The sequence below is a fragment of the Monodelphis domestica genome, chromosome 3, assembly GCF_027887165.1.
Source record: "Monodelphis domestica isolate mMonDom1 chromosome 3, mMonDom1.pri, whole genome shotgun sequence".
Classification (NCBI taxonomy): domain Eukaryota; kingdom Metazoa; phylum Chordata; class Mammalia; order Didelphimorphia; family Didelphidae; genus Monodelphis; species Monodelphis domestica.
In genome coordinates, this window is record NC_077229.1 from 24,929,936 (window position 1) to 24,954,226 (window position 24,291).

Sequence of the window (24,291 nt, forward strand, 5' to 3'; positions counted from 1 at the left end):
GAGGAGGATGGAGAGAGATGGAGGGAAGGAAAGATGAGGGAGGGAGAGAGGGTAAAAAGGGAGGGAGAGAGAGAGGGAAAATGTGGAGTGGAGAGTAAGAGAGAAGGAGGGAGGGGGGGAGAGAGAGAGAGAGAGAGAGAGAGAGAGAGAGAGAGAGAGAGAGAGAGAGAGAGAGAGAGAGAGAGAGAGAGAGAGAGAGAGAGAGAGAGAGGTGGAGTGATCGTTGGGTGATGCCTATTAAATGTTCCAGCAGATGTAGCCCCTGATGCTGGCAGGAAATGAGTTTGCCACAAGCGGATTGGACGCTGCCGTTTGTGCTCAGCTCTAGCTCTGTCATCCTTCTTCTGAGAGCAGCCATACATTACACCGCCCCCATTTTTCATTCCTCGCTGGCCAGGATGCAAATTTCCCCCTCCGTTGTTTATATTAGATTTTCAAATATATGGAAATCCACAGATCTAGAGGAAAATGTCAGGGCTGGGAATGCACACAATCCGTCTTGCTGCAGTCTGACTTCCCTCCATCACTGGCAGCCTGCCGTGATCAGGGTGAGGAATAGGGCAGGAGAGCACCTATGGGGGCCTGGTAGTAGTTGCCTTCATTCCTAAAGGATAGAGGGTATAGAGGCAGTTTTGGATGAAGTCCATTCACTCCCCACCCCACCCCCAATTTTAAAAAGCTGGCTTCATTCTATAGACTTCAAAAAAACAACAACAACAACAACAACTCTTACCTTAAGTCTTAGAGTCTATACTCTATATTAGTTTCAAAGCAGAAAAGCAGCAAGGATTGCGCAATGGGGGTTAAGTGACTTGCCCAGGGTCACACAGCTAGGAAGTGTCTAGGGTCACATTTGAACCTAGGACCTCCCATCTCTATGCCTGGTTTACAGTCTACTGAATCACCTATTTGCCCCACACACACATACACTCTATAGACTTTTGAATATGAAACATGGAATTTTGTAGCTGAACAGGAGACCATAGATAGACCCTTAGAAAGGAAGGAGTCTCTAGAGCAGAGACTTCTAGACTTTAGCCATTCTGATGTCATTGATCCCTTTGGCAATCTATATGACCCATCTCAGAATAAAGTTCTTACAATAGGTTTCAAAGGAAATGAAATATACTGAATTTAGTTATCAAGATTTTTTTAAGTTCAAGGACCACCAGTTAAAGTTAAGAACGTCTGTCAGAGGTTGTCAGAAGTGTCTCAGGCTTCACACATTATGAGACATAAAGAAGGTACACAATTATAAATGTTTGTTGATTGGTTTTAAGAGGCTTAGAAGAAAGAATATGAGAGCTAAAGCAGCCCTTGAACCAAAGACAGGTCTGTTAGGATGAAAGGAGACTTGAGAACATAGAAGATTAGAAGCATAACATAGCATTCTGGAGCTAAAAGGGATCTAGGGATGTAAGAAATAGAATTTTTGAGCTAAGAACGAAATTATAGCATAGCATGTCAAAGCTGTAAGGAAACTTAGAACAAAGAATGTCAGAGCTAGGAGGAAGCCCAGAACAAGAATGTCAGGGCTGAGATGGGCCTTAGAAGAGACTGTGAAAGCTGGGAGGGATATTAGAATGGAAAATGTTAAAAATAGAGAGCCATTAGAACCTAGAATATCAAGGGGGAATAAAAATGGTGACATTAGAGTACAGAACTCTCCCAATACACCTTCTCCATGACAACCCAGAAAACATGCCAGACTGAATTCTAATTGGGAAAGCTAAGAAGAAATCATAGGGAGGCATTTTTTTCAGCCCAGGAGAGTCTAGGAAGACTGAGAAGTCTTTGAGCACTGGGATAGCAGCTGTCCAAGAGTACAAAGGGGTAGTAATAGCAGTACTATCCAGATGGGAACATTCCAGTGACCAGAGATGAGAAGAAAACTGAAGTAGATCATCAAGGTAGCAAGCACTCATCAGGACAGAAAAAGAGCTCAGAGGACCGCTGGGACTACAGGGAGCAAGAACTTGTACCATTTGGCAAATCTGTCACCCATTACCTAGTTCTGGGTCACAGACACAAAGGGGACAGGACAGGCTATGGCCAAATGCAGGCCCCTAGCTGAGTGCTGAGTACAAAACAGATTCCAGAAAGTTACTTGTGTAGCTCTGAACCCAAGAGCAGAGCTGTCACTCAGTTTCAAACTTGAGTCCCATGCACAAATCTACAAAGAAAAAAGAAACAAGGCAGGAGACCAAGACCAAAAGGGAGCCAGAAGTTCAGTGCAGAACTTCATAACAGGCTAAAAGGGACTGAGCCCATCAGTAGTCTATTAAAACTCAAATACACACAAGCCAAGAGTACCAAATTAGAGTAAGGAATTTGCAGAGCTCAGACAAACAGAGCTAAACAAGCCTCTCCTTGGGTCACAATGTTTGGAAGCACAAAATATTGCAGGTCCCCAGAATGAAAAAGTGAAGAGAATGCAACACTAACATAAAGCCCAATGTCAAGGACTCTGGAAGAATGAACAAACAAGCATAAAAGAATCTAGCTTTAAAGAATTTCTATGTTAACAGAGAAGCTCAAGAAACAAACAAAAAAGACAATACCTTGAAAACATCCAAAAGCAAAGCCTCAAAGAAAATTTCAGATTGGACAGAATAATTGCTTGAAGAGTTAAAGGATTTTTTAACTAAAAGGAGAAAAATTAAACCAATTAAAATAATAGAGGTGGGGGAATTTTTTTTAAAGGAAAAGAAGTAAAAGCTAAGAATAAGGATAAGAACTCACTATTTGACAAAAACTGCTGGGAAAACTGGAAAACAATATGGCAGAAACTAGGTATAGACCAATATCTCACACTCTATGCTAAGATAAGGTCAAAATGGGTAGACAATTTAGACATAAAGGATGATGGTATAATTAAATTAGGGGAATATAGAATAGTTGACCTGTCAGATCTATGAAGAAGGAAAGAATTTATGACCAAACAAGAGACAAAGAATATTACAAGATGTAAAATTAATAATTTTAACTATATTAAATTTTAAAAAGTTTTATACAAACAAAACCAATTTGACCAAGATTAGAAGGGAAACTACAAATGTGTGTGTGTGTGGGGGGGGAGATTTTAAAACAAATTTTTCTGGTCTCATTTCTCAGGTCTCATTTCTCAAATATGTATAGACCTAAGTCAAATATATAAGAATACAAGCCATTCCCCACTTGATAAATGCTCAAAGGTTATGGATAAACAATATTCAGATGAAGAAATCAAAAGCTATCATTAATCATGAAAAATTTCTCAATCATTCTTGATTAGATAAATGCAAATTAAAGCAATTCTGAAGTATCACTTCCCATCTATATGGTTGGTCAATATGACAGTAAAGTGATAAATGTTGGAGGGGATGTGGCAAAATTGGAACACTAATGCATTGTTGGTGGAGTTGTGAACTGATCCAATCATTCTGGAGGACAATTTGGAACTATGCCCAAAGGGATATAAAACTGTATAAAGCTGTTATAATACCACTACTGGGTCTGTATACCAAGAGATCATAAAAGAAGAGAAATATCCAATTTAAATATCGAAAATATGCACCATAATTACTGCTGCACTGAAGTCATTTCTGCATCTCCTATGTTTCTTAAATAACTAGCCTGTCTCTTAACAGACCATACAAAGAGCAATTATGAAAAAAATGAGACATCTACATATACTTCTAAAGTCTGGAGGAAAGGTCCTACTTGTACAAAAATAATTATAGCTGCTCTTTTTCTGGTAGCAAAGAATCAGACATTGAAGAGCTACCTACCAATTGGGGAGTGACTGAATAAATTGTGGTATATGTTGGTGATGGAATACTATATTGTGCTATAAGAAATGATGAACTGGAGGAATCAGAAAGAGCTATAAAAACCTACATGGATTGATGCAGAGTGAAATAAGCAGAACCAAGGAAACATCATACACAGTAACAGCAATACTGTAAAATGATCACCTGAGAAAGATTTAGCTACTCTCACCAAGGAAATGATCCAGGATAATTCTGAGAGACTCATGACAAAGAATGCTATCCACCTCTAAGAGTAAGAACTTTTAGAGTCAGAATGCAGAGCAAAGCATGTGGTTTTTCACTTTGCTTTATTTAGATTTTTTACTTTGAAGTTTTAGTTTTACATGACTATGCTTTTATAAAAACGAACAATATGGAGATGTGTTTTGCATGATAATATATGCATAAACCAAATTGAATGACTTGCCAGCTCTGGGAAGGGGGAGGGATAAGAGGGAGGGAGATAATTTAGATCATATAACTACAGAAAACTTAGGTGGAAATTTGTTATTACATAAGAGGGGAGGGAGGGAGGAACAAAGGAACAAAGGAAGGAATGACGGCATATAGGAAGGAACAAAGGAATTAAGGGACAAAGGAAGGAATGGATGAAGGAAGAAAAGAAGGGACAAACAAATGAATGAACAAATGAAGGAAGATAGCCCAAATCCAGAAATTCCATATAATGGACAAAATATTGTAAGCAGTCAAAAAAAAAAAAAGAAATCTAATTATTGTCAAGTCATAGTCAGTGTCACACAAGTTTTCACAGCCACCACCATAAAAGAATGGAGGATTTGGCATGATATTCTGGAAGGTAAGATCTAGGATTACAGTCAAGAATTGTCTATTCAGCAAAACTGAATAGAATCCTATAGGGGGAGAAATGGATTTTTAAAGAAAAACAAGACTGTAAAATCATTCATGATTAAAAGACCTGAACTGAATAGAAAATTTGGCATGCAAACTTTGAACTTAAAAAAAGCAGAAAAATATAAATATGAGTGAGAAATCATAAGACATGAAAAAAATATTAACTCTTTTAAATAAAAAATGGGGAAGGGAAATAAGAGCAATGCAAGAAGAAAAATGACATCTTAAAAAGAATTGACCAAATGATAAAAGAGAAGCAAAAATGCACTGAAGAGAAGAATGTTTGTTTGTTTTTTTAAAGCAAACCTGACCAAATGCAAAGAGGTACAAAAATCTAGTGAAGGAAAGAACTGATTATAAAGTAGAATCAGTACTCACTTCGGCAGCACATATACTAAAATTGGAACAATGCAGAGAAGATTATCATGGCCCCTGCGCAAGGTTGACACTGACTGACAAGCCAGATGTGCTGGGTGATTGGGCTGGTGCTTAGAACTTCAAGTGGTATGTATGGGGGTACTATGCTATTGAGTTAATCAGGGTCTCGGGGTCTTGCTGTTGGCCTGACCCAGGATCAGAACCCCACACTATGGCACAAGGACTTACTGTTAGCCTGCACCATTGATCAATGGCTATGCATAGGCAGTTTTCAAAGCAAAAAATAAAAGGTATTAATATTCATATAAAATATAAATTTTATATTTTGCAAAAACATAAAAATAATTAGATAAATATAAAATTTAAAAACAGCAGTACCAACTCATACCCATCAAATTAGCAAAAAGATGATAGAAAAAAATAGAAAATCCTGGAGGGGATATGAGAAAATAACTGCACTAATACACTGTTGGTGGAACTGTGAATTAGTCCAACCATTCTGGAAAACAATTTGGAGCTACAATACACCCTCCAAAACTACTAAAGAGTATATGCCCTTTTATCTAGGTCTACACAACCAAAGAGATGCAAGAAATAGGAAAGGGACCTATGTATAGAAAATTATTTAGAGTAGCTTTTTAATGGCAAAGAAACAGAAACTGGAGAGACACCTATTCATTTGGGAATGCTGGAAAAATTATGATATATGAATGTGATGCTATTGTACTATGAGAAAAGATGAAGGGAATGGTTTTAGAAAATATGTGGTAAAACATCATTTGGACTGATGCAAAGTAAAGTGACAAGAACCAAGAGATCAATTCACATAGTTATAACAATTTGTAAGACAATCTCTGAAAGACAGGAATTCTACTCAACAAAATGACAAACCAGAAAAGGAGTCATAAAGAAATATGCTATCCACCTCCAGATAAAGAACTGATGAACTCTGAGTGCAAATTTAGGCATATTTTTCCTATTTCTTTCTTGGCACATAATGAGGAAATTTGACTGTCTATAAGTATTTGTAATGGGTTTCATTTTTCTTACCTTCATCATGAAATGGAAGAATTTCAAACCAAAAATAAAAAAGAACCTTAAATAATAAATAGATGGATATAGGAATGAATGAATGATTTTTTAAAAAAGAAAGGTCCTAAAAATTGAAGTGGAAAGCACTCTTAAAACATGTACATAGATTGTTATAACTGGAAGGGACCTCATTCTCCCCTCTTCAGCCGTTGATGTGGTTGTTTTCCCTTCTTCCCTTGACTTCTTTGATGCCAAATAATTATTGTGACTCCTCTTCTCTTTGCTCACTCTTCTCATCTTCTTTACTATCTCAGCCTTCTGTTCTGACAAGTCATGTCTAACTTCCCATGACCCCATTTGTTTTTGTTTTTGTTTTTACAAAGACACTGGAGTGGCTAGCCATTTCCTTCTACATCTCATTTTAAAGATGAGCAAACTGAGGCAAACAGGGTTAAGTGACTTGCCCAGGATCACACAGCTAGTGAGTGTCTAAGGCCAGATTTTAACTCAGGAAAAGGAGTCTTCCTTACTCTAGACCTAACATCAATCCACTCTGCTACCTAACTACCCTGTTCTGACCAGCAGGATACTTTAAAAAAATCAGAGGCTTCTGAATTAACTAATCTGGGCTCATTCTAGCTCTTCTACTTATTCCCCATGCAACCTGGAGCAAGTCCTTCCATTTTGGGGTCTCACTTTACTGAAATATATTGATAATCTCAAATAAATCAATGATCTCAAAGGCTCCTTATGCTCTAAAATTCAAGGTGCTGGAAATAGAATCATTTTTCAACCTTCTGTCTTGGGACCTCTTTGCACTTTACTCTACTTTTAACTAGTCTCAAGGCTTAATGATCACTCTTGGCAATGATCCTCAGATATATCTTATTCTCAGTCCTATTCTCCCTGCTGAACTCCAGAGATGTCAGTTCCAGTATCTCCTGGACATCTCCACCTTAATATCCATCAAAGCTAAAATGTCCATCTGTTCCCCATAATGAACCTCTTGATCTGTTTTGCCCTTTCCTAAAAAGTTCTCTCTTCCCTATTTCCCTATAGTTTCATTGACATCCTCACTCTTGCCTGGGTTCTTAATCTCTACCTTTCAGCCCCTTTTCCCCCTCACCTGATATCCAGTCTGTTGCCAAGTCCTTTCACTTCAAATATTTCTTGAAATATTTCTTGTATGCTCTTCTCCTTCCTGTCTTTCCCCATAGCCCCCATCTCAGCCCAGATCGTCATTTCTTCTTGTCTTGATTATAGTAATAGTATCATAACTAGTCTTTGTGCCACTTCTCTCTTCTTTTTTTTTTTTACTTTTTAAACATTATTTTATTTGGTTATTTCCAAACATTATTCATTGGAAACAATGATCATTATCTTTTCCTCCCCCCGCCCCCTCCCACCACTTCTCCCATAGCTGGCGCACAATTCCACTGGGTTTCACGTGTGTTCTTGGTTCAAACCCATTTATTTCCATGTTGTTGGTATTTGCACTAGAGTGTTCATTTAGAGTCATTCCTCAGTCATTTCCTCTCAGCCCTTGTAGTCAAGCAGTTGCTTTTCATCCGTGTTTTTACTCCCACAGTTTATCCTCTGCTTGTGGATAGTGTTTTTTAGATCCTTGCAGATTGTTCAGGGACATTGCATTGTCCCTAGTGGAGGAGTCCATTACATTCAATTGTACCACAGTGTATCAGTCTCTGTGTACAATGTTTTCCTGGTTCTACTCCTCTTACTCTGTATTACTTCATGGAGGTTGTTCCAGTCTTTATTATTCCTTTTTGCACAATAGTATTCCATCACCAACATATACCACAATTTGTTCAGCCATTCCCCAATCGAAGGGCATCCCCTCATTTTCCAATTTTTGGCCACCACAAAGAGCGCAGCTATGAATATTCTTGTACAAGTCTTTTTCCTTATTATCTCTTTGGGGTACAAACCCAGCAGTGCTATGGCTGGATCAAAGGGCAGACAGTCTTTTAATTTCACAACTCTACCAGCAATGAATTAATGTCCCTACTTTGCCACACCCCCTCCAGCATTCATTACTTTCCATAGCTGTCATGTTAGCCAATCTGCTAAGTGTGAGGTGATACCTCAGAGTTGTTTTGATTTGCATCTCTCTGATTATAAGAGATGTAGAGCACTTTTTCATGTGCTTATTGATAGTTTTGATTTCTTTGGCAGAGAACTGCCTGTTCATGTCCCTTGCCCATTTATCAACTGGAGAATGGTGTGGTTTTTTGTACAATTGATTTAGCTCTTTGTAAATTTGAGTAATTAAACCTTTGTCAGAGGTTTTTATGAAGATTGCTTCCCAATTTGTTGCTTTCCTTCTGATTATAGTTATATTGGTTTTGTTTGTACAAAAGCTTTTTAATTTGATGTAGTCGAAATTATTTATTTTAGATTTTGTGATTCTTTCTATGTCTTGCTTGGTTTTAAAGTCTTTCCCCTCCCAAAGGTCTGACAATGTATACTATTCTGTGTTTACCCAATTTACTTATGGTTTCCTTCTTTATGTTTAAGTCACTCACCCATTTTGAATTTATCTTGGTGTGAGGTGTTGATCTATTCCTAGTCTCTCCCACACTGTCTTCCAGTTTTCCCAGCAGTTTTTATCGAATAGTGGATTTTTGACCCAAAGCTGGGATCTTTGGGTTAATCATATATTGTCTTTCTGAGGTCACTTGCCTCAAGTCTATTCCACTGATCCTCCTTTCTGTCTCTTAGCCAGTACCAAATTGTTTTGATGACTGCTGCTTTGTAATATAGTTTGAGATCTGGGACTGCAAGGCCCCCTTCCTTTGTATTTTTTTTTTCATTATTTCCCTGGATATCCTTGATCCTTTGTTATTCCAAATGAACTTTGTTATGGTTTTTTTCTAAATCAGTAAAGAAATTTTTTTGGAAGTTCTATGGGTATGGCACTAAATAGATAGATAAGTTTGGGTAGGATGGTCATTTTTACTATATTGGCTCGTCCTACCCATGAGCAGTTAATGTTTTTCCAATTGCTCAAGTCTAGTTTTAGTTGTGTGGAGAGTGTTTTGTAGTTGTGTTCATATAGTTCCTGTGTTTGTCTCGGGAGATAGATTCCTAGGTATTTTATTTTGTCTAAGGTGATTTTGAATGGGATTTCTCTTTCTAGTTTTTGCTGCTGAACTATGTTGGAGATGTATAGAAATGCTGATGATTTATGCGGGTTTATTTTGTATCCTGCCACTTTGCTAAAGTTGTTGATTATTTCAATTAGCTTTTTGGTTGAATCTCTAGGATTCTTTAAGTAGACCATCATGTCATCTGCAAAGAGTGATAGCTTAGTCTCCTCCTTGCCTATTTTGATGCCTTCAATTTCTTTTTCTTCTCTAATTGCTACTGCTAATGTTTCTAGTACAATGTCAAATAGTAGAGGTGATAATGGGCATCCTTGTTGCACTCCTGATATTATTGGGAATGCATTTAGTTTATCCCCATTGCAGATGATATTGGCTGATGGTTTTAGATATATACTGTTTATTATTTTTAGGAACGACCCTCCTATTCCTATGCTTTCTAGTGTTTTCAATAGGAATGGATGTTGTATTTTATCAAAGGCTTTTTCTGCATCTATTGAAATAATCATGTGATTTTTGTTGGTTTGCTTGTTGATATGGTCAATTATGTGGATGGTTTTCCTAATATTGAACCAGCCCTGCATCCCTGGTATGAATCCTACTTGATCATGGTGGATGACCCTTCTGATCACTTGCTGGAGTCTTTTTGCTAGTATCCTATTTAAGATTTTTGCATCTATATTCATTAGGGAGATTGGTCTATAATTTTCTTTCTCTGTTTTTGATCCGTCTGGTTTTGGAATCAGTACCATGTTTGTGTCATAAAAGGAGTTTGGTAGAATTCCCTCTTTGTTTATTATGTCAAATAGTTTGTATAGTATTGGGATTAACTGTTCTCTGAATGTTTGATAGAATTCACTTGTGAATCCGTCAGGCCCTAGGGATTTTTTCTTAGGAAGTTCTTTGATGGCCTGTTGGATTTTATTTTCTGATATGGGATTATTTAAGAATTCTATTTCTTCTTCTGTTAGTCTAGGCAGTTTGTATTTTTGTATATATTCATCCATATCACCTAGATTGTTGTATTTATTGCCATATAATTGGGCAAAGTAATTTTTAATGACTGCCTTGATTTCCTCTTCCTTGGAGGTGATGTCCCCCTTTTCATCTTTGATGCTGTTAATTTGCTTTTCTTCTTTCCTTTTTTTAATTAGATTGACCAGTACTTTGTCTATTTTGTTTGTTTTTTCAAAGTACCAGCTTCTAGTCTTATTTATTAAATCAATAGTTCTATCACTTTCTATTTTATTAATTTCTCCCTTAATTTTTAGGATTTCTAGTTTGGTTTTCTGCTGGGGGGTTTTAATTTGATCACTTTCGAGTTTTTTTATTTGCATTTCCAATTGATTGATCTCTGCTCTCCCTAGTTTGTTGATATATGCACTCAGGGATATGAATTTACCTCTGATTACTGCTTTGGCTGCATCCCAAAAGGTTTGAAAGGATGTCTTGCCATTGTAATTTTCCTCGATAAAATTATTAATTGTTTCTATGATTTCTTCTCTAACTAAACAATTTTGGAGTATCATATTGTTTAATTTCCAATTAATTTTTTATTTGGTTTTCCATGTACCATTACTGATCATTATTTTTATTGCCTTGTGATCTGTAAAGGCTGCATTTATTATTTCTGCTTTTCTGCATTTGTATGCCATGTTTCTGTGACCTAGTGTATGGTAAATCTTTGTGAATGTGCCATGTGGTGCTGAGAAGAAGGTGTATTCCTTTTTGTCCCTATTTATTTTTCTCCATATGTCTATTAACTCTAATTTTTCTGAGATTTCATTCACTTCTTTTACCTCTTTCTTATTTATTTTTTTATTTGATTTCTCTAAATTTGATAATGGTTGGTTCATATCTCCCACTAATATTGTTTTACAGTCTATTTCTTCCTTCAATTCTCCTAGTTTCTCCATTAGAAATTTGGGTGCTATATTATTTGGTGCATACATGTTGATTAGTGATATTTCCTCATTATCCCTTTTAACAAAATATAATTTACCTTCCCTATCCCTTTTAATCGGGTCTATTTTTGCTTTCGCTTTATCAGATATCATGATTGCAACTCCTGCCTTCTTTCTATCAGTTGTGGCCCAAAAGGTCTTACTCCATCCTTTAATTCTGACCTTGTGGGTGTCTACCCACCTCATGTGTGTTTCTTGAAGACAACATATGGTAGGGTTTTGGATTCTAACCCATTCTGCGATTCGTCTACGTTTTATGGAAGAGTTCATCCCATTCATGTTCAAAGTTATGATTGTGACTTGTGAATTCTCTGGCATTTTTATATCCTTCCCTAATTCTAACCTTTCTTCTTTAGCTCTAACCTTTTAATCCAGTGATTTACTTTAAGTCAGTCCCCCTTGTCCCCTCCCTTGATATGTTTCCCTTTCTAGCCCCTCCCTTTTTGTTCTCTCCCCCTCCCCCCTCTCCTTCTCTCCCCTTTTGTTTTCACTCCCTCCCCCCTTGGTTTTCCCTTCTCCCTACCCTTGTTGGGTAAGATAGAATTCAAGATCCCAATGGATCTGGATGTTTTTCCCTCTCAGAGTTGATTTCTCTGAGAGTAAGGTTTAAGTAAAAACTCTCTTCCTCTCCTTCTTATAGGAGTTTTCTTCCCCTCCCCTTCCCGTGTGAATCTTTGTGTGAGAAAGATTATTTTATTTTATTTTTCTTTTCCCCCTATTTACACATTACATTTTCCATATATTAATATATACAGAGAGAGAGAGATTGATATAAATGTAGTCCTTATAGAAGAGAGTTTGAATAAATGAAAAGATAACAATTTTCTCCTTTTCCCTTTCCATCATATTTACATTTTCAGGTGTTCCATGCTCTTTGTTTTTCGATATCGAACTTTCCACAGAGTTCTGGTCTTTTCTTTGCAAAAAGTTGAAAATCTTCTATTTTGTTGAATGCCCATACTTTCCCTTGGAAGTATATAGTCACTTTTGCTGGATAGCTGATTCTTGGTTGAAGACCCAGCTCTCTTGCCTTTCTGAATATCATGTTCCATGCCTTATGATCATTCAGAGTGGAACTTGCAAGGTCTTGTGTGACCCTGATTGGCATTCCTTTATATCTAAATTGTCTTTTTCTGGCTTCTTGTAGGATTTTTTCTTTTGCTTGAAAGCTTTGGAATTTGGCAATTACATTCCTGGGAGTTGTCTTTTGGGGATTTAGTGTAGAGGGTGTTCTGTGAGCTCTTTCAGTGGCTGTATTGCCCCCTTGTTCTAGAATCTCTGGGCAATTTTCTTTGATTATCTCTTGTATTACGATGTCGAGTTTGCTGTTTATTTCTGATTTTCTGGTAGTCCAATTATTCTTAAATTATCTCTTCTTCCACTATTTTCCAAGTCTGTCACCTTGTCCGTGAGATATTTTATGTTCTCTTCTAATTTCTTGATCTTTTGGCTTTGCTTTTTTGATTCTTGCTCTTTTACCTGCTCGTTGTCTTCCAGTTGCCTAATTCTGACCTTTAAGGCCTGGTTTTCCTTTTCAGTTTGGTCAAACCGGTTTTGTAGTTGCGTGAAATTCTTTTGCATTAATTCCCACTTTTCCTGCCAGAAGGCTTCCATCTTTTTGACCATTTTCGATTCAAATTCTTCAAATGTTTGTGGAGAGTTTCCATTTCTTTTGGAAGGTTTCGGCGCATTTGCTTGTGTTTCCTCTTCTATCTCCTCTGTATTTTGTATTTTTGCTCCACAAAATGTGTCCAAAGTTGCCCCCTTCTTGTTTTTCTTTTTGTTTTGAGGCTTTTTTGCTTCTGTGCTGTTTGCCATCTCTATCTGACTGAGGGGGGCTGGCTCTTCTGTTATCTGTCTGGTGTTCAGTGGCTTTAGCCCCAGGCAAATTGTCTGTCTTCCCCAGGAAGCCCAGAATTGCTGGTGTTTCAGTGTTCCAGTGTTACTACCCTCCTCAGTTCCCTCCTGATGCTTCTCTGTTGCCTTACTTCTATGCTCTGAGCCTGGCTTGACACTCAGATGTATTTCAATGCCTTTGCTGGCCAGAGGAGCCTGCACTCTGAGGGGGAGGGGCCGGAGCTTCCTGGAGCTCTGAGGGCTGGTGATAGGATTAACCTTAGACTGAGTATGCCCTGAGGCAGGGATATTTGGTGAGACTCAGATGGAAGGTTCTGGTCAGGGGGCTACAGGCTCCTCCTGTCTCTCTCTGTTTCCCTGCTGTCTGGATGCCCCCTCGACTGGCTCAGGTTATTTTCAGGGTGCGGCCTTCAGAATAGCTGGCTCCTGAGGCCCTTTTGCCTGCCCTGAGGTTCCTGCTGCTGCCTCGGATTCAGCACTCTGGGTTGGGGGGGATGGGTCCTGGGACCTTCCTTTTGCCTACCCCTTAGATCCGAGTGATCTCGGGTTCTGACTTTTGGGGGGCCATACCTTTTGATCCAGGTCCAGGAGGAGTGTTCCCGAATTCTATTCTGTTGTTTGTTTTGAATTCCGGTGCCCTAGGGGCATTCAGTTTGAGATCAGTAAGGAAGGGTTTCTGGAGCTCTGAACTTTAGCTTTCTCTAAGCTGGCATCTTGACTGGAAGTCCCCCCACTTCTCTCTTCTTTACTGCAGGACAATGCTTGAGTGACCCCCCCCACCCAACCACCCCAATGTCTAAACTTTTATAAATATTATTGTGGCAAGGCCTGGCTTTGAATTCAAGCTCCAGTACTCAAAATTTTATGACCTTAGTCAAGTCATTTCATTTTTCTGAAGCTCAATTTTCTCCACCATAAAATGGTAACCTTGTTCCTTCTACTACCTGCCTCACTGAATTATTTTGGGGAAAATACTTTGAGAACATGTATGTGCTTGGGTAATGAAGTTCTCTGAGATGAAGATCCATCTCCCTTAGGACTTTGTGCTCCAACTCCTACTATGCTGTTTCACTCATTGTAGGGACTCAATAAATATATGTTGATTAATTGATTGATTGCTGTAGAATGTGTGTTATTATTATTCACCAAGACAATAATGGCAGCAAGGTACCATATAATTGTCAAAGGTGTGTAGGTATGAATTTACTTTAGCACCTAGTTTGTATAGTAGACAGAGCACAAGACCTAGAATCAGGAAGACCTGATTTTAAATGTAGCCTCAGACACTTACTAGCTGTGTGATCCTGGGCAAGCCACTTACCCCTGTTTACAGGCCTCAGTTTCCTCATCTGGACACAACTGAAAATAACTGTACAACAAATGAGTTTACTGTATGTATAATCCAGAGTATTCCACTACACAACAGAATTAGGGATAATTCAAATTGGAAATAGATTTGGGTTCAACGAAAGAAAGAATGTGTTGACCTTTATCCATCTTACATTCATTCATTCTTTCCATGTATTTTCACTCATTCGTTCACTACTTTTTTTCTTAATATCTTCATCCAGTTTCAGCAAGTCTTTATGATTACATGAACATCACTGTGACAAATCATGGAACAACACAATCATTGATTGAATGTAATATCCTTGCTTGTAGGAACTGCTTCTTTCATTGTATCTGAATTTTCCATACCTAACAGTACCTAACACATAGTAGTTGCTTAATAAATGTTTATTGATTGGTTAATTGATTTCAAGATGGAAAGACATTAGAGATCATCTCATCTAACTCCTAATTTTACTGAAGAGCAATCAGGCCCAGAGAAATGAAATGGCCTCCCAAGGTCATTGACCTTAGAGGATGATTTATTCTTGTTATTCAGTTGTTTTCTGTCATGTCTGACAATTTATGACCCCATTTGTGGTTTTCTTGGTGTAGACTGTTGGCCATTTTCTTCTTCAGCTCATTTTATAGATGAGGAAACTGAGGTCAACAGGATGAAGTCACTTGCCTAGGGTCAGAAAACTAATAAGTATCAGAGACTAGATTTGAACTCAAGTCTTCCTCATTACAGGCTTTCACTCTATCTACTCTGCTACCTGAATATCCTATAGAATGATAGGATTCTAGATATGGAACAGAAAGGGATTATAGAGGTTAGCTAGTCAAATCTGCTTCCATTTATAGCAGAAGGAACAGAGGCTAAGAGAGATGAAATTACTTTTTCATAAGTCACAAAATGATTATGGTGATGAGGAGGAGGACAAGGAGGAGGAGGATGCTAGCTAACATTTATATAATGCACTGAAAGTTGATAAGTGCTATATACAAATATATCTCAGTTTATCCTCACCAGAATCATAGGAAGTAGGTACTACAATGATTTCCTCTTTTTATAAATAAGGAAACTGAGGCTGAGTTGCCCAGGGTCACATAGTTTCTCAGTGTGAGACAGTATTTTAAGTCACATCTTACTAACTCAAAGCAAAATGAGCTAGAGAAGGAAATGACAAAATATTCCAGTATCTTTGCCCAGAAATTCCTTAATGAGGTCATGAAGAATCAGACACCCCTAAAATAAATGAACAACAACAGGGATGGGATCACAGAGCCTCTCTACCTCCCCCCCACACACACACACACCCCACAGGATCTTGGCTCCTCTCTCCCAGTAGTGTGTTGATAAATATTTAATAATCATCTCTTATTTTTTAAAAAATGTACCCCAGATATACTTTTAGGTTAAATCTATATTATTAATATAGTCTCTTATCACCCTCTCAGGAGTAGACAATCAATAAGACAATAAATCTAGCCCCAATTTGTATCATCTGCCAATTTCTGAGGTATAATTGCTCAGACTGAAAATTGTATCTGCTAATTCTTGTGGACTGGTACAAGCCAGCTCCAGCAGACCACTGCTCTCCTCTTTGCATGCACTACCTTGTCCCTCTCGCATCTGGCACCCATAATGCTCTTGGACTGGTCCATTTCAGAGAAGGGAGCATAGGAAGGTGATGGCTTGAGGAGCACCTTCCAAGACTATGCCCCAAGGACCTCCTTGCATCCTAATCCCCTCCTCTGCTCTAGCCTCCTGAGGAAATGAACCAAAGGTATTTCATTAAGGGGCCAGGGAGCCAGAGCCACTGCAAGGAGTGGGCTGGCTATGGGATGCACATAATCATGAAGAGATAGATGTCACCTGTGACGTGACCTTCAATAATGATGGATGGATCATAAGCTCAGAAAGATCAGCCACAGGGAAGACGCTGCCTGGTGCAAAAGAAAGATGGCTACGGAGAGATTACGAGAAAAATGCTCCCCCCCCCCCACTGCAATCAAATCTAATTAAAGAGAAATGAACCTTTCCAGAGCCTTGGGAAATCAGCTACTGGATGCCAGGCTAACAGAGGTCCAAGTCTTTAGAGGGATGTCCCTGACCTCCCCTGGTTTCATTGTCCAGTTTGGAAATGGACCAGGATGCTCAGCTTCTGGGCATCACATTTTAATAGGGAGTAGATTGGCAAAAGAGAAACAGTGCTAGTATGAAGTCAGGGGGTCTGGGTTCAAATTCCCACCTTCACTACCTGTGTGACATCTGACAGGTAATTTAACCACCAAACACTGAGCTCCAGTTTCCTTCTCTATGAACTGAAAGAAGTCAGATAAAATAACTTCTCCAAATTCCTTTCCATCTCAATATATCATGTATCATTTGTGGTTCAGTCATTTTCACTTGTGTCCAATTCCTCATGACCCCATTTGGGGTTTTCTTGGCAAAAGATCCTGGGGCAGTTTGCTATTCCCTTCTCCAGCTCATTTCACAGATGAGGAACTGAGGCAAACAGGGTGAAATGACATTCTCAGGGTCGCACAGCTAGTAAGTGTCAGAGGCTGGATTTGAACTCACAAAGAGGAGGCTTACTGATTAAAGACCCATGGTCTGGGCACTATGGCACCGCCTAGTGGCCTCAAGGTGTTTTTGACGTCTCTTCAAAAGATTACCATGCACTTATTAATCAGTCACCAGGAATACAAAGACATGCCTCTGATTCTTAGTTTCTTCATCTGTAAAATGAAATAGAAAAGAAAATGGTAAACCACTCCCACATCTTAGCTGTGTGACCCTAGACAAGTCATTTAATCCGGCCTCACCTTCCTCATCTGTAACATGATCTGGAGAAGGAAATGGCAAACTCCTCTAAGTATCTTAGCTGTGTGACCCTGGACAAGTCATTTAACCTTGTTGGCCTCACTTTCCTCATCTGTAAAATGAAATAGAAAAGAAAATGGTAAACCACTCCCACATCTTAGCTGTGTGACCCTGGACAAGTCATTTAACCTTGTTGGCCTCACTTTCCTCATCTGTAAAATGAAATAGAAAAGAAAATGGTAAACCACTCCCACATCTTAGCTGTGTGACCTTAGACAAGTCATTTAACCTTGTTGGCCTCACTTTCCTCATTTGTAAAATGATCTGGAGAAGGAAATGGCAAACCTCTCTAGTATCTTAGCTGTGTGACCCTGGACAAGTCATTTAACCTTGTTGGCCTCAGTTTCCTCATCTGTAAAATGAAATAGAAAAGAAAATGGTAAACCACTCCCACATCTTAGCTGTGTGACCCTAGACAAGTCATTTAACCTTTTTGGCCTCAGTTTCCTCATTTGTAAAATTATCTGGAGAAGGAAATGGCAAACCCCTCTGGTATCTTAGCTGTGTGACCCTGGACAAATCATTTAACCTTGTTGGCCTCAGTTTCCTCATTTGTAAAATGATCTGGAGAAGGAAATCACATACCACTCTGGTATCTTAGCTGTGTGACCCTGGACAAGTCATTTAACCTTGTTGGCCTCACTTTCCTCATCTGTAAAATGATCTGGAGAAGGAAATGGCAAACCCCTCTAGTATCTTAGCTGTGTGACCCTGGACAAGTCATTTAACCTTGTTGGCCTCACTTTCCTCATTTGTAAAATGATCTGGAGAAGGAAATGGCAAACCCCTCTAGTATCTTAGCTGTGTGACCCTGGACAAGTCATTTAACATTGTTGGCCTCACTTTCCTCATCTGTAAAATGAAATAGAAAAGAAAATGGTAAACCACTCCCACATCTTAGCTGTGTGACCTTAGACAAGTCATTTAACCTTGTTGGCCTCACTTTCCTCATCTGTAAAATGAAATAGAAAAGAAAATAGTAAACCACTCCCACATCTTAGCTGTGTGACCCTAGACAAGTCATTTAACCTTGTTGGCCTCAGTTTCCTCATCTGTAAAATGAAATAGAAAAGAAAATGGTAAACCACTTCCACATCTTAGCTGTGTGACCCTGGACAAGTCATTTAACCTTGTTGGCCTCAGTTTCCTCATTTGTAAAATTATCTGGAGAAGGAAATCACATACCACTCTGGTATCTTTGCCAAGAAAATCTCAAACAGGGTCAGAGAGGATCTGACACAAGTGAAAAATAAAGTAATTGATTCCCAGAACTAGAACTAAAAGGGTTCTCCAAGGCCATCTGCTTCAGTCCTCCCATTTTAGTGAAGAAACCAAAGAGGAAGAGGGGGGACACCAGGGCAGTAAGTGGTAAAGCTAGAATTTGCACCCCCAATCCAGCACACTTGCCACTGATTTTTTACCTCCTCCATCTCGAAGGGAAGTTCCCAGGTATAGGAAAGAAGGCGATCCAAGCTGGGAGAAACTGAGCCCGAGGCAGCAGGGACCTGCCTAAAATTCAGAATCTTCCTGAACACAGCCAACCTTCCCATCCCTTCAGAGACCCAACTTACCTAATCCTTCCCCTCCTTCCTGCCTGGGGATGGAGGTCTGCTGCTCTCAGGGAAAAAAAATGGAGTCTGTTGTTGGAAAAATCAGCAGCATGGAATAGATATTAATGTTGGCGATGGGGGGCCTGGGGAGGGGAAAACTATTAAAATTCTGTACTCTTGAAAAATATAGAAGTCTAAAATAAGACTAATGAGACATTTACTGGGGCTGTTGAATTACATTAATGACCCTTCAGAGGCCCAAATCACAGAAGGCTTTTACAGTAATTACCAAGCTAATGATCAGCAGTGACATCACTGAAGACTAAATGTGAGCCTTGTTTTGGACGCTGTTTCAAAGGCTGGGCTTCTTTGGCGGCTGCAGAGCTTGGAGGCTGGGGGAGAGGAAATGGCTGAATGGGAGCCCCCTCCGCTGCTCCAGCTTGCTGGTCTCAGCTCCCAGGCTGCCAAGTCCCACATTCCTGGACTTGGGAAGGAGACCTCTGGGACCAGGAACTGTGAGCTGTAGTTTGTCAGCACAGTAGGAGGGCAGGGGCTAGGGAAGTCCAGGGCTGGGAGTCCAGGGCCTTCCTCTGCACACTCCCAGAAAGTCGGTAATAAACTGTGATTTATGAACTCCCAATCCCTCCTGAAGCCACTTGGGGCTGCTTAACCCCTGGCCAGCATTTAGCTTGTGTCAGGCTCCTAAGTGCTACAGATTGTGCAGAGAGACCTTCTGGCCACTCTCTCCATTGGTGGAATCCAGCTGGACTTAATAAACCTACTCAAATGCTGCCTCCTCCGGGAAGCCACATTGGATCACCTCCACAGTGTGAGCACAACTTTGTCATCCGAGACCCTCCAAGGTTGGCGCTTCTTGCTTATTCCCTTCCTTTGACATTTAAACCTACTTTAAAAATAATATTTAACATCTCTGTTAGGTGGAACCATAATGCACAGAGTGCAGAGCCTGGAGTCAAGAAGAATTATTTGGCCTCAGATACTTTCTAGCTATGTGACCCTGGGCAAGTCAGTTAACCGTGTTTGCCTCAGTTTTCTCATCTGTAAAATGACAGGGTTGGATTAGTTGACTTCTGATGTTCTCTTCCAGCTGTAGATTCAATGACTCTGTGTACAAATTCTCATTAAGAAAAACATAAATTGAGATCATTGGGCTCCAGATCTAGTGTTCTTTCCATTGTAAAGTATTGATTTCAAAGGTAACCTCATTCTAGAAAAGAGGAAATCTATTGGTGGGTTGGCGGTTGAAAGAGGACAGAAAGGAGACATAATCATTGCTTTCAACTACCTAAAGGATAGAAGCAGGAACCCTCTATATAATATCAATGAAATATGGTTCTCCTATCTCCACGCCAGTGACAGGGAACTCACTATCTGCCAAGTAGCTCACTCCACTTCTGAAAAATTCTCCTTATTAATGATGTAAGAACATCAAGGTGAGATATTCATCCTCACAACTTCTGCCCAGGTTCTATCCTTAGTTGTCTTCGCTGGGGACAAACAGAGCATATAGCATTGCCCCAGCATATGACAAGTGTTCAAATGTTTCAAGCCAGTGGCTGTATTCCAACTCTAAAGTCTTTCCAGAAAGCTCTCCTTCATCCCTCTCTCACCTCAAGTGATTCATTACTTTCCCAACGCCTAGATGTCACATCATACTAGCTTTTGTTCCTGTCTTGGGAGATTCATTTGTATCAGTTTCTACTAGAGTTAATTTTGTGATGGGACACAAACAGTTGGGAGTAGGGAGTAGAGCTGGTCAGGGAGTTCAAGTCCTGCATCTGACAAAAGTCACTTAATATTTCATTGCTCAAGGCAGTCCCCTCCAACTATAAATTGTAGAAGAGATATGTGTAGGTAGAAGGGCTTTTCTCTATGGAAATATCCTTTACTAATGAAATTAAAGGTCTATCCCCATCTTCTCTCTCCCCTAAGAAGTCAAGACTTTGTATATCTCATATACCCCTCCTAGAGTGACAGCCTCCATGAAGGCAGGTTCTGTGTCTCCTCTAGTCATTGTGCATTCTCACTCCACTCTGCATCTTCTGCTTTGCCTGGTTTCAACTCCAGAACAAGATGCCCCTACCAGGATAAGCTCATCACTTTTAAATTCATGCTGCTAACTCAAGTCTGGATTGATACTACCCACTTGATCCTCCTCTCCTCTCTGATTGGAGGCCTGGAAGATGGAGTACCAAATTCCTCCTAATGCCTTCCTTTACAGAAGGCAGAAACAAGACTTTTTGGTTTACTCCACCACATCCACTGCTCTACATACATCAAGATGCCTGCTTTGTCTTGTGCCTGGGATACACTCTGGTCTTCACCCAACCCCTTTCTTCCTCCTTTTGTGTGGTCTTCCCCCATTATATTGTAAGCTCCTTGAGGGCAAAGGTTGTCTCTTTTATTATTAATCATATCCCTAAAACTTAGCACCATGTCTGACACAAAGGCACTTAATAAAGGTTTGTTTCCTTCTTTCCTTCCTGCATGGAGTAGGTGCTTCACTCAATTAATCAATAAGCATTTCTAAGTGTCTGTGAAATGCCAAGCACTGGGGTATAAATATAAAAGGGAGATAGTCCCTTTTTCTCAAGTATATTTTCTATTAATTATAGGGAATCATACAGAGCATCCTAAAAGTCTTACTATGGCTAGATACCCTGTATATATTAGGGAACTGAGTTTTGCTTTACACTTGAGGACTGTTAACTTTTTGGAGATGGAACTTGTTTCAGACATTGTATTTGTATCTCCAGTTCCTATCACAGGGCATATTATATAGTAGGTGCTTAATAAATGTTTATTTACTTGATAAGACAGCCCACTGTCCTGTGTTTTATAGTAGTGATGGCAGACATGATGTAATTATTGCTCCTTTCATCTCATTCATTCTTTGAAACTTCCTGTTCTATGACAGGAATATTGACCAGTGAATAAGAGAATAAATCAATCAACGAACATTTATTAAGCACCTATTGTATGTCAAGCACTGAGAATTGGTAGATAATCAAATCATAGATTTAGAATGAGGGACTTTGGAAGCCATTGAATACAACTTCCACATTTTACCAATAAAGAGATCTAGGAAGACTAGTTAAGTGCCTGAAGTCACTCAATAAACATTTCTCAATAAACAATAAACTAAGATGTGCTAGGCACTCTCCATGTGGGTACAAAAAAAAAAAGCAAAAGTTAGTCCTTGCCCTCAAAGAGCTTATAATTAGGGGAGGCAACATGCCAACAAATACATACAAAGCAAACTATAAGCCATATAAAAAAGGAAATAATTAAAAGAAGGAAAGAATTGAATTTAGAAAGATTGGGGAAGGATTTCTATACAAGGTGAGATTGTGACGGGGACTGAAAGGAAGTCAGGGAGGTCATTAGTCAAAGAAAAAAAAGGAAGAACATTCCAGCATGGGAGTCAGCCAAAGAGAATGCCTGGAGATGAGAGATGGAGGAGTTTTTTTCATGGAATTTGAATCCAGGTCTTCATGATTCCAAGTCACTTCCTTCTCCTCTGCCATTCCTTCCCATTCTGCCATCCCAGAGATACTTTTCTCTGATGGGTGACAAGAAACCCAAATGGTTTAATCTTTAAAGATGAGAGCTAGTATTCATATAGCACTTTAAGGCTTGCAAAGTGCTTCACAAATATGATCTCATTTGATCCTCAAAACAAACCTGAGAGGTAGGTGCTGTTATTATCCCCATTTTACAAATTAGGAAACTGAGGCTGAGAAAAGATTAAGTGACTTATGATCACACAGCTAGTATATGAGGTTGGATTTCATTTCAGGTTTTTCTGATTCTATTCCCTCTATTCACCATCAAATTATTTAATCACAAAAACTATCCCTTGTTAATGAGTCAGCTGATGGACATGCTATCCTTCTCAGAAAGAATCAGTCCCAGATCTCTGAAGATATTAGATGCAGGAGTATGAATTCTTCCCTCCTCCATAACACAGATCCTTCTTACCTCCTCAAGGTCCAGATCAAACATTATCATCTACATGAGATCATGGAGCATCATGGAAAGACTATTAGGCTTGGTATTCAAGGATCTAGTTTTGATCCTGAGTTCCCTACTCAGCAACTCTATGACTGGATTCTTCACTGACCTTTTCTGTGCCCTCAAATTCTGGATCTTTATTGGGGCAGCTAAGTGACACAGTGAGTAGAATATTGGGCCTGAGTTCAATCTGGCTTCAGTCACTTCCTAGCTGTGCAACCCTGGGCAAGTCATTTAGCCCTATTTGCCTCAGTTTCTTCATATGTAAAATGATCCAGAGAAGGAAATGGCAAACCAATTCAGCATCTTTGTCAAGTAAGTCTCCAAAAGGGTCATGAAGAGTGAGACACAACTCAAAACAACTGAACAACAACTTGGAAATGAGAACCCTTGTTCTACTGAGCTCCATGGGGCTTTGGTCAGTAAAGCACTTTGAAAGCTTTAAGCTATTATAGAAATATGATAATTTCATGAGAGCAAAGACTGGATCTTGCCTCTTTCCAGCTGCATGACCTTCTACTGGTCTCTTTTTTCTCTCTGGGACACAATTTCCTTATCTATACACTCAGAGAGATAGACCATAAGAAATAAAGAAAGGTAGGCTTGGATGTAGAAAGATTTGGGTTCAGAATTCAAAATCCATCTCTGATGCATGCACAAGGTATGGTAAAGTCACAACCTCTCAGCATTCTTGGTGACTCTATAAGAATGTAAATTGCAGAAAAGGTACCAACCTGCATTAGCAGGAGTTTCCTCACCTTGGGGTTCCTTGTACCAATGAAACCACAGCTCAGATCGCCAATACATTACCTAGATATTATCCAAGTATCTGGCAAAGTTTTATACTGATATACTCCAGAGACTGATTGGTCCTGTACGATTTTTAAATCTGTGTTACCATGACTTAGCTAACAAAATATATAGGATGTGAATCAAAGTTGCAAATGGCATAAAAATTGAAAGAATAGCTAACACACTGGATGATGGAAGAGTTATGATGCAGAAAGCTTGGAAGCCTAGAATACTGGTCTGAATCTAGAAAAAGTCAATATAATGGGCATAAATGTAAAATGTTATACTGGGTCCAAGAAAATAAACTTTAGAAATACAAAAATGACAAGGACAAGATTAGGGAACAATTGAAATGAAAAAGATCTGAAGGTCTTAGGGAATGACAAGTTCAATAAGGAAATATTATGGTCTGGCAGATATAAAAGTGAACACCCTCTTAGATGACTCTCAAGTCATACTATGATAGCTCTGAAGAACTCCAGAAGCCACCTAGCCCACTCCTTTCTACAACAAATGAGAAAATCCCAAAAGGCAGAAATGGAACAACTGGGGTCTAGTCTGAGGTCAGGAAAGACTCTCTAACAATGAGTGCTCTCTCATAGTGACATGAACTGCCTCTTGGATGCCCTTCATTAGAAGTCTCAAAGCAAAGAGACAAAATGACTATAGCCTGGGTGT

General features: G+C 39.2%; 1 non-coding gene across 1 annotated transcript; it reads left to right on the forward strand.

Annotated features, from left to right (window-relative positions):
• The first annotated feature begins 5,034 nt into the window (after nucleotides 1–5,034).
• LOC130458600 (U6 spliceosomal RNA) lies at nucleotides 5,035–5,143 on the forward strand. Its single transcript, XR_008918015.1, has one exon. It is a non-coding gene; the product is annotated as a U6 spliceosomal RNA (small nuclear RNA).
• Nucleotides 5,144–24,291: the final 19,148 nt, after the last annotated feature.